This window comes from Gopherus flavomarginatus, chromosome 13, assembly GCF_025201925.1.
Source record: "Gopherus flavomarginatus isolate rGopFla2 chromosome 13, rGopFla2.mat.asm, whole genome shotgun sequence".
Classification (NCBI taxonomy): Eukaryota; Metazoa; Chordata; order Testudines; family Testudinidae; genus Gopherus; species Gopherus flavomarginatus.
The window spans coordinates 5,794,188-5,819,501 of record NC_066629.1 but is presented as its reverse complement, the minus strand read 5'-3'; the positions used below and the strand labels follow the sequence as shown (position 1 = coordinate 5,819,501).

Below are 25,314 nucleotides of genomic sequence, written 5' to 3'. Positions count from 1 at the left end.
AGGTCTGTGTTTTAGCCAGTCCCTCACCCAGGCAATACCTCTGTACAGCCCCCTGAGACACTCTCAAATCTCTCCCCACCCCAAGCAAATCCTGCTCTGCTCCTTTCCTAGAGATGCCTGGGACACCACCTCACACTGTGTCCCTGAGGTGTCAGGGAAACTCTCAGTCCCTGAAGCCTCTGCTGCTCACCTGTCGCCCCACAGATTAGCCATAGCCCTGGATCTGCTCCTCTCTCTAATGTGTTAAAGGAGCCAACTCAGCGACTCCATGGGTGCTATGGGGCTGCAGGACCAACAGGAAAAAAAACAGGTGCCCAGCACCCACTGGCAGCCAGCTCTGCCCCTGCACCTGCCACCTGCTAGCAGGCCTGGCTGACAAGCTCCTCCTCTTCCCCTGCAGCGCCTCCTGCCTGCCAGTGATCGGGTGCGTGAGAGGCATGGGGAGATGAAGAAATAGGGTGTGGGGAAGAGACTGGACAGGGTGGAGGTTTGGGGTCAGGGCCTGAGGTGGAGCAGGGGCCAAGCAACCCCCGGGAACTCGGAAAGTCAGCGCCGCAGTGCAGAAGCCTTCCCTGTGTCTGAGCAACCAGAAGCCCTGCACAAAGCAGGTGCCACAGGGCTCAGCCTCCCTGGCCCACAAGTGGCTCTAGGCACCACCAGGAGTCATTTGGCTCCTGGCACACAAGACAACTGAAAAGCTGAGTCCCTGGACAGCAGCTCAAACCCTGGCCCCTCCCATTAAGAGCCTGATGCTCTCCTGACTGAGCTAGCCAGGCTTGCTGAGAGGCTCCACCCCTCCTCTTCTTCTCCACGGCCACTGCCAATTCCTTGTCCTCTTCCTCCCTCCTGCACCTCAGGGTCACTAAATCTCTGCACCTAGACAGCCACTCCATCCGCTGCCCCCCATTTCCCCATGCCTGAGCCTCTCTGTCAAAGTCCTGCACCTGGCTCCATAGAATTAAGTCTCACATCTTGCTGGGAACTCTACTTCTTGCGCCCAGAGAGTCTCATCCCCTGTCAGGGTTCCTTCCCCACTCTGAACTCGAGGGTACTGATGTGGGGACCCACATGAAAGCCCCCAAGCCTATTTCTACCAGCTTAGGTTAAAACCTGGTATGCTAAAACCACCAAGTGATTTAACAAGAAACATGGAAAGGACCACTTGGAGTGCCTCTTCCCCCAAAATATCCCCCCAAACCCTTACATCCCCTTTCCTGGGGAGGCTAGATAATAATATTCTCACCAATTGGTTACAAAAATGAAGAAAGACCCAAACCTCTGGGTCTTTGGACAGTGGAAAAATCAGTCAGGTTCTTAAAAGAAGGACTTTATTAGAAAGAAAATGTAAAAATCATCTCTGTGAAATCAGGATGGAAAATAACTTTACAGGGTAATCAGATTCAAAGAGTCCAGAGGAACCCCCTCTAGCCTTAGGTTCAAAGTTACAACAAAACAGAGATAAACTTCCCTCTAGCAAAGGAATGTTCACAAGTTGAGAAAACAAAGATAAACTAATACGCCTTGCCTGGCTGTTACTTACAAGTTGGAAATGTACGAGACTGGTTCAGAAAGATTTGGAGAGCATGGACTGATGTCCTGTCCCTTTTAGTCCCAAGAGCGAACACCACCCCTCCACCCCCCACACACAAAAGCCTCCCCCTGTCATAAACAGATAGTTAAGGTTAATGTCTCTTTTACCTGTAAAGGGTTAACAAACAGGGACCCAAACACCTGACCAGAGGACCAATCAGGAAACAAGATACTTTCAAATCTAGGTGGAGAGAAGCCTTTGTTTGTAGTTTTTGGGTTTTGCTTTGTTCTCTCTAGGCTCTGAGAGTGACCACACGTACCTACAGGCTCTCCAATCTTCTGTTCCAATTTTGTAAGTACAAAAGTAGAAAGACAGTTTAGTCTTTTTTAATTGTTTTTCTGTATTTGCAACTGTGTATCTGGCTGGTAGAGTTTTAATGTGTATTTGGGTGAAAGTATTTTAAATTGTACTTCTGCTGGAGAAAGCTTTCTTTCTATTGTCTATAAGCTGAAAAACCCTGTACTTTTTACCATCTAAATTGCAGAGATAGACCATTTATTTTTCCTTTCTTTTTATTAAAAGTTTTGCTTTTAAGACCTGCCTGATTTTTTCCCCCTTGTTGAGGCTCTAGGGAATTGAGTCTGTACTTAACAGGGAAAGAGAAGGGGGGAAAGGGTGGAATCCCTTTGTTTTAGATTCACGGAGCTTGAATCTGGATTGCCTCTGGGGTAAGGTATCATTCCTCTCTGTGTGGTGATTCAAGGAATTGAATCACGGTGATCTCCTAGTATACCCAGGGCGGGAAAGATCTGGGAGGAGGTAAAGAGTGGGGAGCGAATGGTTTATTTCCCTTTGCTGTGAGACTCAAGGAATTTGGGTCTTGGGGTCCCCAGGGAAGGTTTGGGGAGACCAGAGTTTATCAGGTACTCAGAATCCTGATTGGTGGCATCCTATCAGATCTGAGCTGGTAATTAAGCTTAGGAGAATTCATGCTAGTACCCCTATTTTGGACGCTAAGGTCCAGATTTGGGAATTATACTATGAAATATGAGAGACTGGTTCAGAAAGATTTGGAGAGCATGCATTGATGTCCGGTCCCTTTTAGTCCCAAGAGCGAACACCCCCCCACACACACACACACAAAAGCCTCCCCCCCCGATAAGATTTGAAAGTATCTTGTCCCCTTATTGGTCCTTTGGGTCAGGTGTCAGCCAGTTTACCTGAGCTCCTTAACCCTTTACAGGTAAAAGGCTTTTGATGTCTCTGGCCAGGAGGGATTTTATAGTATTGTACACAGGAGGGTGTTACTCTTCCCTTTACAGTATGACAGCATCCCTCATACTGTAAAGGGACGAGTACCACGAAGCCATCGCCAATCCCAGAAGTGAGCCGGCGTGGCTTCGTTCACCCATGGGGGGGGAGACCTATAACCCCCCCTACCGAACTATAACCCCTGAGCCCTGAACCCACTGAACTGGATTCCACCATGTGAGGGTCATTCTGTCCCCATTACCCGGCCCCTTACCTTACTTTACCTTGATCCCACCCACCGTACACCCCGCATTGAGGACATTACAGACTGTATATATTATGTGCTAACCAATATCCAAATACCAGCATCCCCCTATACTCTGTATGTTACCCCCAATGACCAATAACAGACGCTTCAAACTCTCTGTATCATCTTTATTTAAATATTCTCTAATAAACCTTTAAATCTCGATTTAACCCTATTTGCTACACTTATATACACTGTACTTACTACTCTTAAAAAAGTGTAATGGTGGTCAGGGATGCACCCTGTTGCTCCTAAAACGCAGGCCAAGGCACCTATCTCTTCCCCCCTACGCCGTACCGCCCGACACAGGATCCCGGTGGTTACTCGCCAGAGGCTCCTAAGTGCTGCCCTTGTGGTCCCACGGACACGGCAGGTTGGTAAATCCAGGGGGCAGAAGGAGACCAAGAAGGATCTCCCCCGAGATGCCGCTACACGTGGCTCCCACACCACGAGACCAGCCTGCCAGAACATTACCACGGAGAATGGCTTGCGCCCCGCTCTCCAGCCAACGGAAGACCGCCCTGCAGTGCTCCAGCCCTGAGGAACCCTCAGCTGCTGGCCCGCAGCTACAGCCACCGGGAGTCTGCCCCACCGGGCTCCCAGCACCGCAGGAACCTCCCCGATGGCCAGCAGTTACAAGGAGCCTGCACCACCAAGCTCCTCCCGCGGGAGGAATCGCCTCCCGACCACCAGCAGCCACAGAACGACGACGCCCCCACGGCCCTATCGCCGGAGAGACCTACAGCCGCCGATGCAGCCTGAAACTTGTCCCTCAGCATCACAGCTGCCTGAAAGAAGCCTCGCTGCCCAGCTGCTGCTCTTGGCGATGGATGAGTGCCCCACTGAGCCCCAACACCTGCTCCCACGGGGGACCCCCCCCCGCGGCCCTGCTACTATCACCCATACCTGCGTGGGATCCCTGTCCCATGCCGCTGCCGCGTGCTCCCTGGAGAGCCCCGCCACGTGCTCCGGCCGCTGCTGCCCTAGTCGTCCGGGGATCCCTGCTCCACGCCCTGGCAGGTTGTCCGGCCTGGGGAGCCTCGCCACCCGCTCGGGCCGGTGTGGTCTGAGCCGCTGGGTGATCCCTGCCCCGCGGCCCAGCTGTTCGCATGGCCTGGGGGGCCCCGCCATGTGCTCTGGCAGTTGCTGCCAGCGTCGCCGGGAGACCCCTGCCCTGCGCCCCGGTTGCCGCTGCCCAGGCAGCCCGGCGAGCCTCATGGCGTGCTCCAGCCGCCGCTACTCAGGCCGCCGCGGGATCTTTACCCCGCACCCTGGCTGCCGCTGCCCGAGGGGCCCGGGAGGCCCTGCAGCATGTCTCCGCCGCCGCTGCTCGGGCTGCCGGGGGATCCTTACCCCGCGCCCTGGCTGCCACTGCCCAAGCGGCCCGGGAGGCCCCGCAGCATGTCTCCGCCGCCGCTGCTCGGGCTGCCGGGAGACTCCTCCGCTGCCGCTGTTGGAGCGTCTGGGGTAGCTCCGAGGGGCGCCCTGCTGCTCGGACCGCCGGGGGACGCGGACCCCATGCCCCAGCCGCCGCTGCTCGCGGAGCCTGGGGAGCTCCTTAATGCACTTCAGGAGGGAAGACCCGGCACCGGGGGACTGCCCCGCCACGTGCCAGCCATCCCAGAGGCAGAGAAATGCCCCTGCTACACCCCAGCTGCAGAGGGACTCCCCCGTCGCCCCCCAGTGGCTGCAGCCGCCAAGAGTCAGCCTCACCAGACAGGAGCTGCCCCAGGCACCGAGCTCCCCTACACTTCAGCCACAGGGGGGTCCCCCACCACCCACCAGCAACTGCAGCCACTGAGAGACTGCCCCCCTGAGGACAAGCTGCTTCAGTTCACGAGAGACCTGCCCGCCGATCACCAGATGCTCCAGCTGCCAAGAGATGTCTTTCTTGTCCTCCTGTGGTCGCTGGAAACACCCCCCCCCCCGCGCTCCAACAGCTCCAGCCACTACAAGATGGCTCTCCTGTCCTCATGTAGTCACCGGACACACCCCCTGTGCTCCCACAGCTCCAGCCGCTATAAGATGGCTCTCCCATTCTTCCGCAGACACCGGACATGCCCACTGCGCTCCAGCAGCTCCAGCCGATTCGAGATGGCTCTGCCGTTCTCCTGCAGTCACCGGACACACCTTCTGCGCTCCAACAGCCCCCGCCACCGAGGGGCAACCCCCCTGACCTCCAGCGGGACACCCCACGAGATGACTACTCAGCCTCAGACACTGTCTACTTTAAGTACCCCCTTGCCGTGGATGCACTCATCTGTCCCATCTGTTGGCAGCCCCGACACTTCCCTCTCCTCGGAGGGGTCACCACGCATCTGAGAAGGTGCCACAACAAGTCCACCGCCTTCAGCTGTGCCCTCTGCAGCCTGCCCTCCGAGTCCCAGAAGAGTTTCAAGGAGCACCAGGCCAGCTGCAAGAAAGTCCACACAACAGCAGCTCCAGCTCTGACCCCCCGCCATCCTATGTCCTGGCCCGCTGCTCCTACCCTGCAAGGGAACAGTACGACCCCAGCAGCCGCTGCCCAGAAACCTACCCCAGTCCCTGAGCTAGTGGACCAGGGCCCTGCCGCCAGGACGAAGCCTGCTGCAGAAGGAGACACCAGCCAAGCCCCTTCCAGCAGGGGTCCTGTCACAGCCTCGCAGGTCGCTCGGAAGCTTTCCGAGCTGAGGCGTCTCAGTGCTTCCTCAAGGCTCAACCAGCGTGACCCCACCTCAAGAAGGGTCAGTGCTCCACCACACATGGCCGCCCGAAAATCTGCCGCTGGCCCTCGGACCACCCCACGAACACCAGCCACAAGGGGAGCCAACACAACTCCCCCACCCGCACTACGAACCACACCCGCTGGGGGAGCAGAAACCACCCCCTAGACCACTCCACACACTGATACTGTCGCAGGATCCACCGCCACGACCAGACCGCACCACCAGTCCCTCATCATCGGACGGACCGACACCGTCCCAAAAGACGCCAGGCTGATCCCCGCCACCAGAAGGTCACGTGCTCCTACAGGTACCCACCAGATGACAACCATGCACGAAAGACCAGGCGTCACCTCCACACCCACCAACCCAAACCAAGTCCCACCAACAACCAACAACGGTGCTACCCTACTGGTGACACTGCGTCAGGAACCAGCCGAAAGGTCCCCTGAGCCACAAGTGAGACAACCTGTTGATCACGCGGCAAACCCACTGCCCACACCGGTCGAAGAACCCGAGGAAGAGCAGCCAGATAGGCCAGCCACACCTTGGCAGGCCACCTGGATTGAGGAGCTCCAAGCGGCAGCTTCCTTCGAGGACTTTGACTCGCTCATCGACAGGCTCACCCGCGAGCTATCTACAGAGGCTGCTTCAAAGAGGGCACCAAACCAAGTGACTACCTGGCCTGCCTTCAGATGGCCCGTCCCGAATCATGCCACCTCCAGAGGAACTGGAATAAGGAACACCAACCATCGCTACGACCCGACAGCAGCCTCCAAGATCCAGAAGCTGTACAGAGCGAACCGCCTCAAGGCTGTAAGAGAGGTCCTCAATGGCCCCCCATCCTACTTCACGATCCCACCCGAGGGCCTCTACAGCTACTTCCTTCGAGTGTTTGGCAGCATGCCCAGGAACGACGCGCAGCACCCGGACTGCCTCCGCCCCCTTCCCCATGTCACCAATACAGGCGACCTAGAGGCCGACTTCACACCCAAAGAGGTGACAGCCAGGCTTTCCAGAACAAAGAACACCATGCCCGGAAAGGATGGCATCCCCTACAGCCTGCTCAGAAAGCGAGACCCTGGCTGCCTTGTGCTCTCTGGCATCTGTAACTTATGCCGGTGCTTTGGCAGGTCTCCCATCTCCTGGAAGAAGGCCATGACTGTCCTGATCCACAAAAAGAGCTAGCGAGACGACCCCAGCAACTGGAGACCCGTCTCCCTCTGTTCCACGATGTACAAACTGTACGCCAGCTGCCTGGCAGCCAGGATCACGGAGTGGGCAAAGGCTGGGGGAGCCATCAGCCCGGCCCAGAAGGGCTTCATGCCGTCGGAGGGGTGCTACGAGCACAACTTCCTGCTCCAGACCGTCCTCCAGATGACCAAGAGGGCGCAGAAGCAGTGCGCAATAGCGTGGCTTGACCTGTCCAACGCTTCCAGGTCCATCCCCCCCCACCACATCTTCAGCACGTTGGCAGAAGATTAATGCCCTCAACACTTTCTTGATCCCCCGCATAGCCTTCATCTTGAGAGTTTCCGCCATGGCAAAGGTGCCACTCAACAAGGCAGACAACACCATCCAGCAGCAGGTCAAAAAGTGGCTGTCCCTGCCCCAGAGAGCCAGCAACAAGCTCATATACATTGCCCACAGGCACGGTGGTGCCAACATCCCCTGCATGGGTGACCTCTGGAACATCACGGTCGTCACGCATGCCTTCTGCCTCCTGACGTGCCCGGATGCCATGGTAAAGAACGTCGCAGCAGCCGCCCTACGCACTGTCATCGAGAAGCGAATTGGCAGGCCTCCCTCCAGCGCAGATGTAGCCACTTTCCTGAGCGGCTCCCTGGATGGCAAATTCGCCTGGGACGGGGGCAACATTGCCTCGCTGTGGTCCCGTGCCTGCAATGCCATGCGGCGGCTGGGAAAGCGACTGGGCTGCCTCTGGGTATGGAGCGAGGAGCAACAGGAGCTGGGAGTCCTGGTGCCGCAGATTGAGATGGAGGGCAACACCATCGTCAGCCCTGGAGCCAGAGGAGTCTTGGAGAGGTCACTGAAGGCCGCCGTCTGCGTGCTGTACATGGACACCCTGAGGAAAAAACCCGACCAGGGCAAGGCCTTCGAGGTGACCAGCAAGTGGGACTTCAGCAACCACTTTCTCCCCGCGGGCAACTTCACCCGTTTCGCTGACTGGCGGTTCATACACCGCGCCTGACTGAACTGCGTCCTGCTCAATGGAGCCGTCCACCACAGGAACCGTGACAAGCACTGCAGGAAGTGCAGGTACGCCATGAAGACCTTGCCCCACGTCCTGTGCAGCTGCAAGCCCCACGCCAGAGCCTGGTAGCTGTGCTACAACGCCCTCCAGGATCGACTGGTGAAGGCCATCGCCCCACATCTGGGTGAGATCGCAGTCAACCGCACCATCCCCGACACCAACAGCTGGCTGCGCCCGGACATCGTCGTCACGGACGAGGAGCGGAAAAAGATCATCCTCGTCGACGTGACGATCCCATTCAAGAACAGGACCCCGGCCTTCCGGGAAGCCCGAGCCCATAAACTCGAAAAATACACCACCTTGGCTGACACTCTGTGGACAAAGGGCTACAAGGTTTACACCAACACCTTGATCGTCGGGGCGCTGTGTGCCTGGGACCCCTGTAATGAACGTGTACTTAGGGCCTGTGGGGTGGGCTGTCACTATGCGCGGCTCATGAGATGTTTGATGGTCTTGGACACTATTCAATGGTCTAGGGACATTTACAAGGAGCACATCACCGGCCACCACCATTACCAGGAGTGAGCCGGCGTGGCTTCGTGCACCCACGGGGGGGAGGAGACCTATAAACCCCCCCATTGAACTATATCCCCTGAGCCCTGAACCCACCGTACTGGATTCCACCCTGTGAGGGTCATCCTGTCCCCATTACCCAGCCCGCTTACTTATACCCATGACTGAATGTAACCCACTGTATGAGCGATGTACCCTCACTGCTTCCTTACTGTACATTGATCCCACCCACCGTACACCCCGCACTGGGGGCATTTCAGACTGTATATATTACATGCTAACCAATATCCAAATACCAGCGTCCCCCTACACTCTGTATGTTACCCCCGATGACCAATAACTGACGCTTCAAACTCTCTGTATCATCTTTATTTAAATATTCTCTAATAAACTTTTAAATCTTTTTGTATCAGTTTGATATCTGGTATGTTCCCATTGAAAGCCTTATATCAAATAGATCTGTGGAGTGGGGAGATGGATTAGGGGCTTTCTCTATCCACTCCGTGCATCATCCTGGTATTGCAGTATCTTTGGGTGTGGTGAATCTTCCTGGGGAAAGCAGACTGGTTCAAAAACAGAAAAAGCAGGTGCTGGGTTGTGCTTTTCTTTTGTGTTTTTTGTTAGTTTCTCTCTTTTCTTTTTGTGATGTAAGTTTATCAAGCTTTGCAGCTGCCCTGCTTATTCCTGCTCTAGTGTTGTATCGTAAAGCACTTAGGAGATTGTGGATGAGCATCTCTCAACAGTGTCCCCCAGGACAGAGTTATTCCAGGAATAGTCTCTATGACTGGTTTCCCCAGGGACTGGGGATAGTTTATAGGATCAGAAAAGGAAGGTTTGAATCATATTCATACACCCAGAGGCTGAATGGGGAGAGAGGCCCCAACTCCCTAACAATCCCCCAAAAGAAACTGTTCCCTGCTGTCCCATCCACACCCAACAACCCTCCAGGGTCACTCCCAGGCTCCTTCCCTCTCCCTCGGCTGCTCCACTCTCCCCTAGACTGGAGCGCCCCGGCGGCGCAGCCATAGCGGTTTAGGGGGAGCCATTCCCTCAGCCAGGCCTTCCAGCTTTGTCCTGCCCTAATGCTGGCCCCGGAACTGCCACAAGGTGGCGTTGTTGTAGCCCAGAAAGCCTCTGGGCAAAGGCAGAGGAGCCGGAGAGCTGACAGAGTGGGGGCGGGCGCCAGTCAGTGCTGGGCTTCCCCAAAATCTACCCTCTGCAGGGGCTGCTCCCCTTGAGAGCACCAGCCTCGGAGCCGCTCACATGGGACGAAGGATCAAGTGACAGGGGCGGTTCTGGGACTGCTGCCTAGGGGTGCCGGAGCCTGGGACTAGGGGAGCTCACAGGGGCTGCCACAGTCCCTGGCGGGAAGCAGTTTCCATCCTATCCAGGGTTTGCAGTTCGTTCAGTGACTCTCAGTCCTCCCCCCACTGTACACGTCCCAGCGCCCTGGCCACTGCCCCACTTCCACAGAGGGGCGCCCCCTTGTGCCGCCGCCTCCCAGAGCTGCCCAAGGGCAGGCATGTCCCAGCCCCACGCTCTCAGTGCCAGGAATTAGGACAAGACGTCAAACACCCTCCTGGCTTGTCAAGTGCACGGGGCCAGAGGGGTGTTCCTGAGCTATGGCTGTGGATGCACCAAAGCCTCTGTGTCCGCCGGCGAGGAAGAGGAGGGCACCCTGGATGGCCTCACCTGCAGAGAGGAAGCCTGGGAAGGAGGGAAGCTGGGTGGAGAAGGGGCTGGGGGTGGGAGGCAGAGTGGGGAGGGGGAGATGGGGAGTGGTAGCTGCTAAGGGAAGCAGAGTGGCTCTGATAGCCGTTGTCTCAGGAGTAGCAGGGTGATGAGTAGCTTCTGGGTCCTGGGCAGTGGGTGAGGTTCTCCGGGGGGCCTCCTCCTGAAGAGCTGGTGAGATGTTGCTCCTGGCTGTGAGGTCCCAAAGAGCCGTCCTCTTGGTGCAAGATCTCCCTGCAGAGGAACCCCGGGGGGGTTTCTTCAGCCAGGCACTGATTTTTTTCATCCTTGCTGGTTGTCCGTGTCTCCCTAGAAGAGCAGAGGGTGGTCTTTGAGGTCAGTTACTGCTGAGTTTTCCATGAGGCAGTAGATGCAGGAGCAGCTGCAGCTGAAAATTTCTGCAGAGCTGGCAAGAGAGTGATCCTTGTCTTGGTCTGTCCTGGAGCGTAGTGGTCTTCTTTCTTAGTCTTCCACAGTGCCCCTTCCCCTGAATTCCTGGGGTTGTGCTTCCTCTTCTCCTCAAGACACTGGCCCTGCACCACCCCCTCCCCCCAAGGCTCCATCCCTGCCCTGCCCTCACGCCACCCCTTCCCCCACGTTCCTACCCTGCATTGCCCCTCCCCATTAGGCCCCGCCCCATACTGCCTCTTCCTCCAAGGCCCCACCCCTACACTGTGACTTTCCCTGAGACCCCGCCCCTTCAACCTAACCCCCACCCTGACCCTTCCCCCCGAGATCACACAGTTGCACTGACCCTTCTCCCAGTCCCATCCCCTCATCACCCCTTCCCCTGAGGCCCCACCCCCGCACCTGTTGCTGCTGGCCCTCTCCATCCTGCCTGGTGAGTGGTGCTGGTTGCACTGAGCCTGGGGCTGGGATACAGTAACAGGGATGAACTGGGAGCCAGGAATGTTGGAGACTCTGCCATGGCACCAGCTCCACCTGCCAATGCTTGGAATCCAGCAGGGGGCATATGGAACGTCTGGGGTTCAGTTGCAACCTCTAAGGGATGCTGTGCTGCAGAGGGCAGGGTGGGGGCTCTCCCCTGGCAGTCAGGCTGGCCTCGATGTGCCAGGACAGTATGAGGGGGCGCTCTGCTCAGTGAGCGGGGTGGTCCCCTGGCAGTCAGGGCTGGCCCAAATGCCCCATGGCAGCACCAAGAGGTGCTCTACTGCAGGGGACAGGATGGGGTCTCTCCCCTGGCAGTCAAGGCTTGCCACAATGCCATAGGACAGCACCAGGGGGCCCTGCGGTGCAGGAGGCAGGGTGAGGGCTCTTCCCTAGCAATCAGGCTGGCCCCGATGCCCCAAGGCAGGACTAGGGGGAGCTCTGCTGCAGAGAGTGGGGTGGGGACTCTCCCCTGGCAGTGAGGGCTGGCTCCGATGCCCCAGGGTAGGACTAGGGGGTGCTCTGTTGCAGAGAGTGGGGTGGGAACTCTCCCCTGGCAGTCAGGGCTGGCCCCGATGCCCCAGGGGAGGACTAGGGGGTGCTCTGCTGCAGAGAGTGGGGTGGGGACGCTTCCCTGGCAGTGAGGGCTGGCTCCGATGCCCCAGGGCAGGACTAGGGGGTGCTCTGCTGCAGAGAGTGGGGTGGGGACACTCCCCAGCAGTGAGGGCTGGCCCCGATGCCCCAGGGTAGGACTAGGGGGTGCTCTGCTGCAGAGAGTGGGCTGGGGACGCTCCCCTGGCAGTCAGGGCTGGCTCTGATGCCCCAGGGCAGGACTAGGGAGTGCTCTGCTGCAGAGAGTGGGGTGGGGACACTCCCCGGCAGTGAGGGCTGGCCCCGATGCCCCAGGGTAGGACTAGGGGGTGCTCTGCTGCAGAGAGTGTGGTGGGGACTCTCCCCTGGCGGTCAGTGCCGGCCCCACTGCCCTAGGGTAGCACAAGGGGGCTCTATGCTGCAGATAGCAGTGTGCTGCTGCCCCTCCAGGTACTGGCTGTCAGGGCTGGGGGCTGACCCTGCCTGTGGGCTCCCTGGCTGGATGGAGCGGCTCATGCATGATGATCCTTTGCTCCTACACCTACCCTGAGGGGCAGCTCATCAGAGCTATGCCCTGGAGGCAGGACCAGGAGAGAATTGTGCTGCTCACTGTAGCATTGGGGCAGGGCTATGACAAGGCTGAGCACCCCCATTTCCTGGGTGACCTGCAGCTCAACCCGCTGGCCCTCGGAGATGGGGAACTGAACTTTTTCGAGTTCCAGACCCAGAGTCAATACTGGAGAAGCCCTCGAGCCCTGTTTCTCAAGGCATCAGGTAATCCCCAGCTCCTCTTGCAGAAATGTTTCACCAACAACTCAGCCTGGCCCCATGTGGTGTTATGTGCTGCTGTAAGAGAGCGCTGCCCCATCTTACGTGCTGTGGCTCTGGGGATGCTGGCTGGGGTGCTGAAGCCGGCGCGTCAGTGTGGGTCAGGGTTGGAATCGGCAGGGTGTCATGAGGAGTCCCTTGCATGTGGTCTGATGATACTAAGATTTCTTTTGAGCTTTGAAGGGTAGATTGCAGCTGCTACACTGAAAAGCAATCTGTTTGTTGTAGGTCTTACGAACGTGTTTGCTGAGGGCCCTGAGGGTCTGGTCTGCACAGAGGTGGAGGCAGAAGGGGAGGAGGAGGAGGTCTGTAGGGATCGGGTACTGGAGGTTGATGCAGTCATCTTCCCCTGCCTCATCCTCCGTGGGGTGGACCTCTGTTGTACCGGCAGACTTGCCAGGTGGTTCCTCTCGGTCTGGCAGAGAAGCTTGAGGAGGTGAAGTCACTCCGGGGTGGGGGCGCAGGACTTGTTGACCACGATATTTTTTTGCCTGGAAGGACAGCATGCAGAATCGAGATCCTGGGCTGTGGAGTGCATTCCTCTTGGAGCGGCCTTCCTACGGGCGGGGTGGTAAGTAGTTTCGGGGTCTGGGGTTGAGGAGGTGGTTCCTTCAGGAGTATTCCTCTCTGGAGCAGCAAGGCAGCACTCAGCATCCTCATCCTGGGTCATCGGGAGGACTCCTCTGGTAGCAGCCTTCCCAGCAGGGCAGCGCTCAGCATCCTGGTCCTGGGCAGTGGGAGAGGTTCTCCGGGGGTCGTCCTCCTGAAGAGCTGGTGAGATGTTGTTGCTCCTGGACGTGAGGTCCCGAAGAGCCATCCTTCCAGGTGGTGTAAGGATCCAGGACTCTAGTGACTGCAAGAAGCTTCAGCCAGCTTCTCAGATAGAAGCCACTTTCTTTCCTACAGTGCCACTAGTGCCCTTTCTGCTCTCCAGGCCTGCTCCCTCCAGCAGGACAGAGACACCCCTTAACTTCTCGAGTCCTGATTTCCTGCCATTCAAGGGGCTGAGGGCTTCCATTGCCCCCACCCCCTACCATCAGATACTTTTCCTATGGGAATCTCCCTAGAGCAGGGAAGAAATCTGTTCTTCCCTTCGAACTAGTCTGCTCAGTAAATCCACCCACACTGACCTCATCTTGGCTGCTTTGTTTATCCGAGATTAGTGGTATCTTTGGAAAACCCTTAGTGTGCGGGGGAGTGAGGAGATCCGGGAGCTCCAGCAGATGCCCCTGAAGAACACCACCCTAGCTTTCTCTGGTCAGGCTCAGACTCACCGTCCATTAGGAGGTGAAGACCAGATGGGAGCTGCTGGATTGACCTTGATGTGCCATGTCCTTGTGTGGATGAAGGACCTACATCTCAGGGATGGCCAGCAGCAGATGTCAGATGTGTCCAGGAATAGTCTGAACAACCTTCACTGATAGGTAAGTAAAGTCATGGCCACATGTAGACCCCACAGGAATTGGACGGGATTGAACCAGGGTCCTTCAGCACCAGCTGCGCTCCCTCAGTGTCATCCAATCCAGCTCCATCCACTAGAGCACACCCCCTTCCAGAGTCACAGAACCCAGGAGCCCTGATTATCGGACACGGGCCTCACATCACAAGGCCAAACATCCTCCCATTATGGGCGCTGGAGAAGGGACTGTCTGCAGAGTCCCCTCAACATTCACCCATCAGAGACTTCAGCCACGGGTGACCAGTGAATGAGCAGAGATCTCCGCTGTGGGAACCCGAAGGGCTGCACATTTGGGTTTCCCAGGGAAGGCATCTGGCAGCCACTGACAGAGTGTTCCTGTGAGGAGATTTTCCATCTCTAACAAAGGTTTTCTGTTCCCACAGATCTCAGCCGCTCAGCAGAATGCAGGAGAGCCAAGTGCTGACGGGCTAGAGGGGTCCCAGGTGTCACCCTGCAGCTGTGCAGCAGGGGCAGTGTCTGCAGTCACCATGGGCCAAACTCTGTGCTCCAGACAACCCAGGCTAAGGCTCCCTGGATTGCGAAGGGGACTTTCACTTGGGGAATCAGTTGCTGGTGCCTGTGTCCACAACTGGGATGTTTTCCTGAGGCTACTCAATGGTCCATGAAGTGCCATGCAAGCACGGGGAGAATGGACATTAAAGAGTGAGGCTGGGACCTCTGCAGAGCTGCTGCAGTCGAGCATCCGCAGCCAGAAGAGCGACGATGGGAAATGCGCTTCAATGGCTGGCAAGAGCAGCAGCTGTCTCAGAAAGCTCTGCTCAGGCTCTAGGCAACAGAGGCAGAACAAAGAGCCACACAGTGAAAGCCTTTAGCGAGACACGGTTTTCCAGTGGATTATGCTGGAACCAGACAGAAGACCCAAGGGATGACACATTGTGACAAAACTGGGCAGCCATTCATGGCTCTGGAATACAAAAATGCAGCAACAGAAAGTACCCCCACCTTGCTAGCACTCTGCCTTTTGAAGGCTAAAATCTATAAGCATGCTGGAAACATGAAAGAAGCTACAAGGTGGATGGATGAAGCCCATGCCTTGGACACAGCAGATAGATTTATCAACTTCAAATGTTCAAAATAGATGTTGAAAGCCAGCTTGATTAAGGAAGCAGAAGAATTATACAGGGCCTCCCAGAGGTGGGGGGCAAGTGGGGCAACTTGCCCCAGGCCCTGGGCCCCGCAGGGGCCCCCACGAGAGTTTTTCGGGGCCCCTGGAGCCGGGTCCTTCACTCGCTCTGGGGACCCTGGAAAACTCTCGCGGGTCCTGGGCCCCCAGAGCTGCTTCTGCTCCGAGTCATTGTCGGCAATTCAGCGATGGAGGGTCGGCACTTAGACGGCGGGTCCCGCTTCGGTGGTAATTCGGCGGCGAGGGGTCCCTGCCACGGGTCTTCAGGGCACTTCGGCAGCGCGTCCCAGAGCGGAAGGACCCCCTGCTGCCGAATTACAGCTGAAGCAGGGCCTCCCACACCGTCGAAGACCCCAGACCCCCTGAATCCTCTGGGCGGCCCTGGAAATGTGTTCTAAGTTTACAAGGCAAGGAATCTCAGCAGTAGAGAACTTGAATGGACTGCAGCACGTGTGGTTCCAGACAGAATGTGCCCAAGCTTACCAGGCAATGAATAAATTTCGAGAAGCACTTAAGAAATGCCATGAAATTGAGAGACATTTTGTAGAAATGACAGATGACCAGTTTGACTTCCACCCTTACTGCATGAGGAAGATTACACTTAGGTCTTATGTGGACCTTGTTAAAACTAGAAGACATACTTTGACAACATCCATTTTACTTCAAAGAAGCACAAATTACCATAGAGATAGATTTGAAGCTTCATGATAATCAGGGCCAGCTCCAGGCTTTTTGCCACCCGAAGCGGTAAGAGAGGAAAAAAAAAAAAGTTGCGAACAGTGGTACTTCGGCTGCAACTCCACCACGCCACTTTCTTCTTCAGCTGCGGGTCCTTGTCTCTGAGAGTAAGTGAAGGACCCGCAGCTGAATGGCCGCCGAAGAGCCTGACGTGCCGTCCCTTCCCCTTGGCCGCCCCAAGCACCTGCTTGCTGAGCTGGTGCCTGGAGCCGGCCCTGATGATAATCCTCTAACAGATGAGAATAAAGAACACAAGGCTGATACTGCAAATATGTCTGACAAGGAGCTAAAGAAGCTTCACAATAAGCAGAGAAGAGCACAGAAAAAGCATAACTGGAGGAAGAGAAGACAAATGCAGTAAAAGAAAAGCAGCAGAGAAATCAGAAGACGAAAAAGGATGAGGAGGAGGAAATTGGCCGTCCGAAAAAGAACTTATCCCTGAGAAACTAGCAAAGGTTGAAGCACCTTTGAAAGAAGCCACTAAATTTGTAACACCATTGAAGAATTTGGTGAAGAACAAAATAGAGACCCATCTTTTTGCTTTTGAGATTTACTTCAGGAAAGAGAAATTTCTTCTGATTCTGCAGTCTGTGAAGAGAGCATTTTCTTTGACTCCAGTCATCCTTGGCTGCATGAGTGTATAATTCACCTCTTTGGCCGTGTATCTGAAAGTAAAGATCTACCAGATGGTTCCTGTCCCTTCAACCTTTCCAATTCACTATACAATGTCGGAGTGGATGCCACCATCTGGATGCCAACCAGTCTGACCCAGGCTTATACAGGACCCCAGTGGAATTGGCCAGCAAAAGGATCTGTGTCCCCACCCCATTACCCAGAGGCCTGCCTGACATTGAGGCCTCTCTTTCTACTCTCGTATGTGGCAGAGTCCTCATAACCCTGACAAGGCTGGGCCCAGGCTTCCTGAGAGGCTCGACCCCCAACCTTATCATGGTCACTTAGAACAGGGGCTGGAGTGTCCCCACTCTGGGCTACCTCACCTGGTTCCCTGGTGTAAAGGGCAGGATTCTGAATCCTGTAATCTGAGGTCAAATCTCAGTGGGACCCCCCCTGGTGCCTTGTTGGTTTGCTGGAGAGCCTGGAAGCTCAATGTGCTCAGCTACCCTGTCCCCATTTGTACACGAACGAGTCTTTTCCTTCCTGCTGGGGGACTCGCGCCCACTGGAGCCAGAGGTGAATACAGCTGTTCCAGAGTGCTCTTCTGAAGTAGAACGTGTCACCATGTGGCTTTGGGGGTCTGACTCCCTGGGAGCGAATCCCAGAGCAGTTCTGGGCATGTCCGGCCCAAGAAATGAGAGACTCCAGGTAGGTGAGGTAAAAGCTTTTATTGGGCCATGTTCAGTAGGTGGGAGAGAAGCTTTAGAGCAGCACAGAACTGAATTACTTGTAGGTCTCTGTGGGGCTTGAAAATTTCTCTCTCTCACCACTTAACTTCGTCCAATGAAAGAGATTCCCTCACCCCCCTTGTTTGCCCACGTTGGGAATGTCCAAGGACAGTCTTTGGACTGGGAACAGGGATGTACAGAAGATAAACTGGAGCTGCACAGAGTTCTTCTGTGGTACAGGTGTGATTTTATACCAAAAAACCCACCACAGTTCAGTCCAGGGCCAGGTGCACTCTAGGAGCAGGGACGGTGCAGAGAAAGGGCAGATACAGAGCAGCTCTGAACACTGTGCACAAAACTGGCTGTCCTGTCCAGCAGCCCCCGTTTTCCCAGCCCCAAGCTTCCCAGCCACTGCTCTGCTGGTGCCCCTCACTCCCGACCTGCAGCCCCTGTTTGCCCTACTCTGAACTCCCAAGTCACCGCTCTGCCAGTACCCCTCACTTCCAACCCACAGCCCCCACGATCCGAACCCTGAGCTAGCCAGTCACTGCTCTGCTGGTGCCCTCTCTCCTGACCCCACAGCCTCCGTGATCTGAACCCTGAGCTCCCCATTCACTGCTCTGCCAGTGCCCCACACCCTCAACCTGCAACCTCTGTTATCCCAGACCTGAGTTCTTTATTCACTAGTCTGTCTATGATGAAGTGGGACCGTTCTTAATGTTTCCTCTGAATACTGTGTGGGTGCCTCAGTTTCCCCTATACATTTCTTAAGTCTCCAGTGTGCATAAATGGCCAACAATCTGTCTCCTAGCAACAAATGGTCCGGGCCCTTCGCCCCTTGCAAGGAGATGGCTAAAGATGAACAAAGAGATCAGATGACCTCCTAGCCCAGGACAGAGACAAAGGCCAGAAAGGAGGGGCTGGAGGGGTTTTCAGTTTTGAGTTTGCTGGGGACAGGAAGTGAGGGTACCAGACATGGGGATCTGGCTCGCTGGGCCCCAGAATGGGCCTGGCTGTGGGGTCCCGTTCTCTGTACCCACAAGCTCTGATTTAGACTGTGTCCCTGTCATCTAATAAACCTCTGTTTTACTGGTTGGCCGAGAGTCACGTCTGACTGTGAAAAAAAGTGGAGGCTGCAGCTCAAGGCCAGCCATTGAAAAGGGGAGTCAAAAACCATCACAGCTACCACTCTGTTGCAACCTGACAAGGTGATGTGCCGGAGAAACCTGTGGTCATGGTCGAGGTGTTGCTCTGTCATGCTGCTAATGCTGGCACGCGTTGGCAGCTGCTGTAGAGGGAAATTCACCCCTGTTGCAGAGGGCTAATACAATGGCTAGGCACCGTTTAAGTGCAAGGAGTGGAGGGGAGATGCACTGAGCACCTGCAGGATTAGCCCCTTTTATGGCTTTGAGTTCAGTGGAACACTAGCAATGCTGATATGCCTCCTATCACCGTGGGCCCCACTTTTTTCAACATTGCATTCCCTCCCTGCCCCCTGAGGGGGCTGACTCACGTCCCCCTGCAGCTCTCCAAACATTCCTCCATTCCCCCTTAGGGGGTCAAATCCCACAGTGTGTGGACCCCCACAAGGTCCCAGGTGCCATTGTGAGCTAAGGCTCTTGTGGTGTTGGCTTAACTATAAAGGGAAGGGTAACAGCCCTCCTGTGTAAAATACTATAAAATCCCTCCTGGCCAGAGACACCAAAATCCTTTTATCTGTAAAAGGTTAAGAAGTTCAGGTAACCTGGCTGACACCTGACCCAAAGGACCAATAAGGGCACAAGATACTTTCAAATCTTGGTGGGGTGGAAGGCTTTTGTTTGTGCTCTTTGTTTTGGGGGTGGTTCGCTCTTGGGGCTAAGAGGGACCAGACATCAATCCATGCTCTCCAAATCTTTCTGAACCAGTCTCTCATATTTCAAATTTGTAAGTAACAGTCAGGCAAGGTGGCTTAGTTTTATCTTTGTTTCCTCAACTTGTAAATGTGCCTTTTGCAAAGAAGATTTATCTCTGTTTGCTGTAACTTTGAACTTAAAGCTGGAGGGGGTTCTTCTGGGCTCTATGAATCTGATTACCCTGTAAAGTTATTTTCCATCCTGATTTTACAGAGATGATTTTTACCTTTCTTTAATTCAAAGCCTTATTTTTTAAAAACCTAATTAATTTTTCCTTGTTTTAAGATCCAAGGGGGTTGGATCTGCACTCACCAGGAATTGGTGGGGGAAAAGGAGGGGGAATGGTTAATGTCTCCTTGTTTTAAGATCCAGGGGTTTGGATCAGTGTTCACCAGGAACTTGTTTGGAGAAGTCTCTCAAGGCTACTGGGAGGGAGATAGTCTGGGGGGAAGGTAGACAGAGTTTCCAAATGACTCATAAATAATTTGAGTGGTGGCAGCAAAACCAGATCTAAGCTGGTAATTAAGCTTAGAGGTTCTCATGCAGTCCCCACATCTGTACCCTAGAGTTCAGAGTGCGGAAGGAATCTTGACAGCTGTCACTATAAAAGCTGATTTTGCATTCACCCTGGGACCAAGATAGTTTGCATTTAAATGTAAATTCACTCAGCCAACATCCCATTCAAGGGGTTGACTGAAACAGATGAAAGCTAGAAAATTCAGGGTGACACTTGAGCGATGTCTGCTCTTGCAGAGTTCAGTTTCAATGGGTGAGAGTGACCCATGAAAGAAAAGCACTGGTTTGTGTCCTCACTTCCACAGGCCACAGAGAGCGTTTACATTTGCAGCACTTCCGTGGCCCTGAGGGGAACTCTCCCACAGTAGAACTCTCTCCATTTTCACCATGGCCCTTGTGGGAAGGGGGTAGTGGTGATCTCTGGACATTCTAGGTCCCTGCACAGCCTCCTCTCCCCAAACACTCATTAGCTCCAGTAGCTCAGCGTTGCTCCAAGCAGGGGCTCCTTTGCTGCAGATAAGTGAGCACTTGCCAAGAATACAGGGTTCTTTCAAAGTTCCCAGGGCTTCACAGAGGGAAGGGCAGGTGTCTGTTTACCTGATGTCAGAGGAGCAGAGCTGCTGGGCAGAGTGGTCACCTCTGGAGGCTAAAGCTCTGTAAACAGGAAGAAGGTGTCTTCATGTGCACATCACCACAAAAGTATCAGCGGTCAGAGTTGGATGTCCCTCAGCGAGGTGGCTTTCGCTTTGCGGTGAAACTTCTGGAGTTTCACCGCAAAAAGTCATTGGCAAGTGTAGATGCTCCCACTGCTTTTGCACAGTAACAGGACTTTTTCCACTTTAAATGGCGAGTGTAGACACGCCCTTAGTTCTTGGGCATCTTCTTGTGCCTGGCTGCCGAGATCAAACGTGGTATCAAACCTCCTCTACTGTCCGCAGGTCCTTGCAGAGGACGGAGAAGCTCTGAGGCAGCATGGAGAGGTACGGGCCTGGGAGCCATGAAAGCTGGGCTCTAGCACTGTTCTGCTGTGGGGCCTTGGGTAAGTCACTTTCCCCTCACTCTGCCACTGTCCCCTTGTACCCTGCATTTGTCTTGTCTATTTAAACTGTAAGTTCAAGGTCAGAGACTCTGTCTTAACTATGTGTATGTCCAGTGCCTAGCACAATGGGGTTCCACATTCAGCTGGGGCCTGTGGACACTACTGGAATATATAAATAGGTCATTCAGGGCTGAGTGGCAGCCTGCACTCAGTCACTTCTGTCAGTTCTAACACAGTTTGTATTTTTTCAGTTTTGAACTTTCTTCCTCTCATTAGACAGCTGAGATCACAAGGGATAAGTTTTGATGCAAAACTTCAGTAGGATCATTTTTGCTGTTAAACATCCATTTTCTGAGCCCTTGGTACACAGAACAGAGAATAAGCTTCTGGGGCAGGGGAGGAAGAACATAAAGCACAAGCCTTTAGCGCTCACTCAGCAACATTTTTTCAATCTAGGAGATGAATTCCACTGTAATGAATTGGAGTTTACAGCAAGGCTATCATAGCTTTTGGCAGATATTCTCACCTTCGCATTGGCAAATCATTTGGACAAGACACATCCATGAGGGGATTTTTTATTTCAGAGCAAAGGAACAGAACTCAAATTCCAATCTGATTTAAACATTCTGCACATATGTTGTACAGACAAAACTACACAGGATCGTTTTAGGGGTCAAGACAAAGATGCCACATTTATTGCGATCTATAACTACTAGCAAATACCTTAATACTTACACACACACACACACACACACACACACACACACACACACACACACACACACACACACCCCAAATGTTCTGCAGCTGCTGGATAGTTACCAGTCCCGATTGTAGCTTGAGTTCACAGCTGGGGGATCGTAGCTCATGGCAGCTAACTGGCAAGGAAAGCCGAGCACGAGGAGAAGCCAGGTCTCTGTTGGGCGCGCACCGATGCCCCTCGATGTTGATAGCAGAACGTTACCCAAAGTCTCTCATCTCACCCTTCTTTTTATAGGCTTTTAGTTTGGATTCAAAGTCTATAGGTCTTGCTGTGTCACGCTGCCTCTGGGTTTGGTGATTGATCACCCATCAATTGCAGGCGTGACTTTCATCCTTGAACCTGGCTTTGATCTTCCTTCTGTTGTTTCTTTTGTCCTTTCTTTTTTAGGGTGGATGCTTCTTACTTTGTTTAGGGCTATTGTCTAGGTCTTCAGCCATTGGTATTTGAACTTTATCTCATCAGGACGGGCTGGCGCTGGAGGTTAATTCTATCATCCATACATACCTCATTCACACATCTAAACTAAAGTAATAAAATTACAGCATGGCTCGCAAAAATGAAGGCTGCAGCACAAGCCTTCCACAAAATGGAGTAAGCATTTTAAAATGGGTTTTGAATTACAATAGTGCCCAGAAGTTACAATGTAGGCAAAATGGCAAGTGTAATGAAATGGTGAACAGAAGTTACAATGATACAGTGAATAACCAAAAACAATTTCATTTACATCAGTTCTAGATTGTCCCGCTTTTGACCCTTCAATCCAGGGGTAGTGAATGGGTCACACTTTATGTAATTGTTTTAAGGCTGTATATTGGGGAACAATGTGAGCTTGTGGTTTTAGCTTAAAATACAGCCTTTTCATCCAGCAGCACCTGCCACACATTATAATTAACATTAAACTTATCACAATAAAGAAAACAACAATTGGGTGTAACATAATTGTTAAAGTTGAAGACCAAGAGGGGGACCATCCCTTTAAAATATCATACCAATGGTGCATCATGATTTGTTCTGCTTGTGCAGATACTCTTAATATTTCAGATCCCTGATGTAAAATAGCCAAACTGCGTGTCTGAACCTGGGTCCGTGTGGTTTCAGTCAGTTGGCTAATTTGTTTATTTTCCTGCATTAGTTTGTACAGATTTGTCCAATTGACCCCCAAAGTGAAGTTAAAGTCTAGAATATTACTGGTATCCAGTGTGTTAGTTCTTTTATCCTCATGAGTGGGGAAGTAATAGGTTAGGGTGGGAGTTTTTGTCTTGCCATACAAGCTTCTCTAATCCAATAGACACAACTTTTCCTATCAAAATACACTTTTGTGGTACTGTTATCTAGTTCATTCCAGTAACAAGTTGCCAAACTTTTATGTTGTAAGGAGCAGGGCTCTTCTAATTTTGGTAAGATAGGACATACCCATTGTTGTGCAGTCCACCTGGAACACAAGCGATGGTCTATGATTTCCCCTTGTTCCTTCAAATATGTTCCCACCAATCAAGGGGCCCAAGGATGTTTGCCCTGGAGAACTGGGAGGGATATGAAGGGCCACAGAGTAACTTTATATTTGTGGGGTTGGACCCATATTACTTGTATAGTGATGTGCCCCATGAGAGTCGATGTGTATACCTTTGATTCCAGGGCCTTGTACCATCCAGAAACATAAGGAAGGAAAAGGTTATTTTTATGTTTTGTCAGCAGAGGAGTTAAGACTGTCATATCTTTAGCTCGTACCCAGTCCATTTCCCTCTCTGTCAGCATAATAGCTAATATTTGTTGTTCGGAACACCACAAAGCTAACGCTGTTTTGTTTGTTATGTCCCTCGTGGTGGCATATTGAGCCCAGAATGCCCGGTTAACATGTTCCCACATCTGCCATTGCAAGATCATTGTGTCTACCCCAGTTTGCACCAATTCAGCGATCTGGTGCTCTTGCCCCTATACAATAGCATGATGCAATGTTTCTACCACACTGGCCTTATTTTTCAGTGCTTCTAGATCTACCAAATTTAGAATTCCGGTCCCTGCTCCTATACCTCCTAACAAGGTATCTGTTATCCCTCATCGCTGTCTAGGGAAGGGATATTCTGGTTGTAAGGATTTGAACCATGCTTCAAATAGAGGGGAGCTATGGTGTTCTGGCCGAGTTAGAGTTAAATTATTCCTGGTCCAGTTTATTGAAAGGTGTAAGGTTACAATTAATGGCACCACTTGTGCCTCTATGGGAGGCTGCATCTTAAGCAAATGAGGACAGGGTACTTTTATGGGTTATGGACCATTTAAAAACAGTACTGTTGTACTTCCTACTAATTTGGTTTCTTTCACCCATACTGTTATTGTCCGAGTCTCTCGGGGTCCTGGTTTAAAGGGTGGGAATGTATGGTATCCAGGGAGGACGGGGTGACGATGATGATTGTGAACTATTATAGGCTGAGTAGGTGACAGTGATACCCACAAGGGATGAAGCACATGCTCTTAAGAAAACAGTTTGATCTGGGATACATGTACCTATTTAAGTTTCCCATCTTTCTCAATGCGGTACCAGAGGGCTGAGACGGTCACTATGCAATAAGGACCTACCCATTTAGATTCTAAGGTGTGATCCTTCTTACCCAATTTTAAATACATTACCCGATCTCCAACTTCCCATAAAGTGGGTTCATTGGTTCTTTGTTTTTGTATTTTTTCATTCATGTGCTCAATAGCTTGATTGATCCTGTACTGTAATGTGGTTTTATCCTCCTGTAATTGTTTTAGCCATTGGAAATAATCATTCTGGGGGGCTGTAGGATGATCCTCTGGGTGTGTAGTAAAATGTTCAGGATCAATCATTAACTTCATTGGTTGTCCAAAAAGAATTTGATGTGGCTGGATCTTAGTTCTCAGCCTGTCACTACTGTGAATGGCAGCTAAGATTAGAGGTAGTTTCTCAGGCCAGTCCTTACCAGTATGGTTTATTACTTTTCGCAGTGCCTCTTTAATAGTGCATTTCATCCTTTCAACCTGGCCAGAGGACTGGGGTCGGTATAGGATGTGGAATTTCTGGGTGATCCCTAGGACTTGTAACATCATTGTGAAAATTTTCCCCAGAAATGCACTTCCATTATCTGAGTCTATAACCTCAGGGGTTCCATATCTGCACACCACTTCGGTGAAGAGTTTTAGCTGCAGTCCTAGCACTATTATCCCTAGTGGGGAATGCTCCCACCCATCCTGAAAATGAATCTATAATAACCAACAAATATTGGAATCCTTCTTTATTTCTAGGCAACTTATCAATAAAATCCATCTGTATTCTGTGCCATGGTCCCAACTGTCTCTGGTGCATCATTGGTTGCCAGTGAGGGAGACGAGCTTTGACTTTGCACAGCGCACACAATTTTGCACCCATGTTTTTCCATCATCCTCCACCCCTTGCCAGTCTGCTACCTGCCTTAGCTTTCTTAAGGTCCCTTCTGTCCCCTCATGCATGAAGTGATGTGCCACGCTAATCAGCTCCTGCCATTCCGTTTTTCCTGGAGTTTGCTGCCATGATCACTCACATCGCTAGATGGCAGCAGAGTATCAGAAATGAGCTCCCTAGCGGTTCTGGCAATAGCATCGGCTGGCCTGTTCCACGTGGTCTCTCAACACTCGATCAGTGACTCCCTGTAATTCGGGTGCTGCACAGGTAGCCATGAGGCGTTTAAGCTCAGAGACTGTTAAATCTTTTCTGCTTGCCAGTTGCAGCACACGCAGAGCCCATTTTGAGAAATTTTCCAAGTTAAGGGGTCCAAGCATTTTTGCCATCTGATACGGAGACGATT

The 25,314-nt window shown here is 53.0% G+C and overlaps 1 non-coding gene across 1 annotated transcript; it reads left to right on the top strand.

Annotated features, from left to right (window-relative positions):
• Nucleotides 1–8,941: 8,941 nt before the first annotated feature.
• On the top strand, nucleotides 8,942–9,129 carry LOC127033887 (U2 spliceosomal RNA). Its single transcript, XR_007769242.1, has one exon. It is a non-coding gene; the product is annotated as a U2 spliceosomal RNA (small nuclear RNA).
• The last annotated feature ends 16,185 nt before the right edge of the window (nucleotides 9,130–25,314 follow it).